The sequence below is a fragment of the Haliotis asinina genome, chromosome 1 (assembly GCF_037392515.1).
Source record: "Haliotis asinina isolate JCU_RB_2024 chromosome 1, JCU_Hal_asi_v2, whole genome shotgun sequence".
NCBI classification, from domain to species: Eukaryota; Metazoa; Mollusca; class Gastropoda; order Lepetellida; family Haliotidae; genus Haliotis; species Haliotis asinina.
The window spans coordinates 19,583,215-19,587,617 of record NC_090280.1 but is presented as its reverse complement, the minus strand read 5'-3'; positions in this window follow the sequence as shown (position 1 = coordinate 19,587,617).

The window sequence follows — 4,403 nt, the reverse complement described above, 5'->3', positions numbered from 1 at the left end:
TAACACACAGCTTATTGCTCATAGTACATATCCCATCTCACAATATATAACACACAGCATATTGCTCATAGTACATATCCCATCTCACAATATATAACACACAGCATATTGCTCATAGTACATATCCCATCTCACAATATATAACACACAGCATATTGCTCATAGTACATATCCCATCTCACAATATATAACACACAGCATATTGCTCATAGTACATATCCCATCTCACAATATATAACACACAGCATATTGCTCATAGTACATGCCCCATCTCACAATATATAACACACAGCATATTGCTCATAGTACATGCCCCATCTCACAATATATAACACACAGCATATTGCTCATAGTACATGCCCCATCTCACAATATATAACACACAGCATATTGCTCATAGTACATGCCCCATCTCACAATATATAACACACAGCATATTGCTCATAGTACATGCCCCATCTCACAATATATAACACACAGCATATTGCTCATAGTACATGCCCCATCTCACAATATATAACACACAGCATATTGCTCATAGTACATGCCCCATCTCACAATATATAACACACAGCATATTGCTCATAGTACATGCCCCATCTCACAATATATAACACACAGCATATTGCTCATAGTACATGCCCCATCTCACAATATATAACACACAGCATATTGCTCATAGTACATGCCCCATCTCACAATATATAACACACAGCATATTGCTCATAGTACATGCCCCATCTCACAATATATAACACACAGCATATTGCTCATAGTACATGCCCCATCTCACAATATATAACACACAGCATATTGCTCATAGTACATACCCCATCTCACAATATATAACACACAGCATATTGCTCATAGTACATGCCCCATCTCACAATATATAACACACAGCATATTGCTCATAGTACATGCCCCATCTCACAATATATAACACACAGCATATTGCTCATAGTACATGCCCCATCTCACAATATATAACACACAGCATATTGCTCATAGTACATGCCCCATCTCACAATATATAACACACAGCATATTGCTCATAGTACATATCCCATCTCACAATATATAACACACAGCATATTGCTCATAGTACATATCCCATCTCACAATATATAACACACAGCATATTGCTCATAGTACATATCCCATCTCACAATATATAACACACAGCATATTGCTCATAGTACATATCCCATCTCACAATATATAACACACAGCATATTGCTCATAGTACATATCCCATCTCACAATATATAACACACAGCATATTGCTCATAGTACATATCCCATCTCACAATATATAACACACAGCATATTGCTCATAGTACATATCCCATCTCACAATATATAACACACAGCATATTGCTCATAGTACATATCCCATCTCACAATATATAACACACAGCTTATTGCTCATAGTACATGCCCCATCTCACAATATATAACACACAGCATATTGCTCATAGTACATATCCCATCTCACAATATATAACACACAGCATATTGCTCATAGTACATATCCCATCTCACAATATATAACACACAGCATATTGCTCATAGTACATATCCCATCTCACAATATATAACACACAGCATATTGCTCATAGTACATATCCCATCTCACAATATATAACACACAGCATATTGCTCATAGTACATATCCCATCTCACAATATATAACACACAGCATATTGCTCATAGTACATATCCCATCTCACAATATATAACACACAGCATATTGCTCATAGTACATATCCCATCTCACAATATATAACACACAGCATATTGCTCATAGTACATATCCCATCTCACAATATATAACACACAGCATATTGCTCATAGTACATATCCCATCTCACAATATATAACACACAGCATATTGCTCATAGTACATATCCCATCTCACAATATATAACACACAGCATATTGCTCATAGTACATGCCCCATCTCACAATATATAACACACAGCATATTGCTCATAGTACATATCCCATCTCACAATATATAACACACAGCATATTGCTCATAGTACATATCCCATCTCACAATATATAACACACAGCATATTGCTCATAGTACATATCCCATCTCACAATATATAACACACAGCATATTGCTCATAGTACATATCCCATCTCACAATATATAACACACAGCATATTGCTCATAGTACATATCCCATCTCACAATATATAACACACAGCATATTGCTCATAGTACATATCCCATCTCACAATATATAACACACAGCATATTGCTCATAGCACATGCCCCATCCAACGTTATATAGTACAAAACATATTGCTCATGGTGTATATCCCATCTCAGGTAACAGAACACACAACATATTGCTCATGGTACATATTCCATCTCAGGTAACAGAACACACAACATATTGCTCATGGTGCATATCCCATTTCAGGTAACAGAACACACAACATATTGCTCATGGTACATATTCCATCTCAGGTAACAGAACACACAACATATTGCTCATGGTACATATTTCATCTCAGGTAACAGAACACACAACATATTGCTCATGGTGCATATCCCATCTGACGGTATACAACACACAACATATTGCTCATGGTACATGCCCGATCTTAAGTTACACAACACACAACATATTGCTCATGGTACATCTGCAATAATGCAAAGAAATTCTGAATTTACAGCAAGCGTTAACTAAACTCTTATCGAATAAAAACCCTGTATATCATTCCGTGTGAAACAATGGTTTCACTTTACCATAATTACTGAGACAGAGAGTGATGAAGAAATATCACAGTGTCATCGCTTCCAACATGTATCTTTCAAAGGTTGTTTAAATGGAAATAGAAACAATTGTGAATCTCCCATATTGAGATCACCATAGATAGATAGATAGATAGATAGATAGATAGATAGATAGATAGATAGATAGATAGATAGATAGATAGATAGATAGATAGATAGATAGATAGATAGATAGATGCCACTGGGACCAGGATACGACTGCTGTATCAGCAACAAACGTACATAGAAAGCGTATAAAATTTGAAGAATGCACCATCTCAATCACCTCGATGATGAGAGTACAACCCTGTTTTACATTTCTAGATGTAGAAAAAGCCCTGATCGTTTATTATCATCCACTCACAGAAGCACGCGTACCTTCTAAAAGTACTAACATTTTACCATGGCATCTCACCCGTCTGTTATTCTTTCTGTTCATATCGCTGGAAAGGTATTACGGGAAAAGTTCAATGTTCGTCCAGTATGGTTCTCTGGTGCAGCCATTTGCAGCATTTCTATGGAACTCATACGTAGTTCCTGTGTTACCCTGGGCATTTCTTTTGTATGTTTTCCTAATACTGCATCTCTAAAATGTGAACTGATCAGTTTTTGTACCGTTTGTAGAGTTTCAATACACCTGTCTCGTATTACTGGACATTTCTTTGTGTGTTTCCTTTTTTTATTTCTGCATCCCCAACAAATGTTTTATACCGTTTGCGCGTGTAAACACACATGTGACGTTCATATATTATATTACCCCAGTTTTGTCTGAGTAATGTGCCCTAAAATGTCATACTGTTATACATCATCCTAACACGAGCAGGAACATATGTCGCCACGTGTAAACAACACTAGTACCATAGTGTCTCCTCATACACCAAACTCATCAACGCGTTTCGTCTACCTGTCAGTACTGAACTATGTCGTACAACCTTCTGGTATTACCGTCCCAAGTGTTACAGCTATCTGCTATTACCGTACCATCAGTTACAATCACGCAATACAGCTATCTGCATTCTGTATACATCTAGCATTTAGTACTCTTCTAAGGGTTACAACCATGAGCGCTATCAGTTACATGTTCATGATACACCTATCTTTACTCTGTTTTACATCTAGCGTTTAGTAGTGTTATAACTCTCAGCGACTACAGGGCGGTCTGTTAAACTATGAACTACAAACTATGTTTAGGTAAAAAGCATTAACACCTTCCTGTTCATATTACTGGAATATTGCACAAATCGAAAGCGACACAAAACTCTCATTCACCAAAAAACAATGGTTAGTTTCACGTGCCCCTAAAACAGACTGAAATGCAAACATATACTATAAAAAGTAGGGGAGATTCCATTTCGCGAGCATAACACAAGCCAATCCTTTTGGATTCGTGAGCCAAAACTTACATAAAACGAAGACATTTTAACGGTCTAATAATTCACAGAGGGTGAAGGACCTGCACCGTTTCCTGCGTGCAAAACCATGAATATAGGTATTGACGAAGAGAAGAAGCTCCAGGTTTCGCTTCATGAATCATGTGACCGGTTGTTAACCGATAAAGTCCCTGGGTCGAGGGTTACCTCTCCTGGCTCCCATTTAATTCGGTATCAGC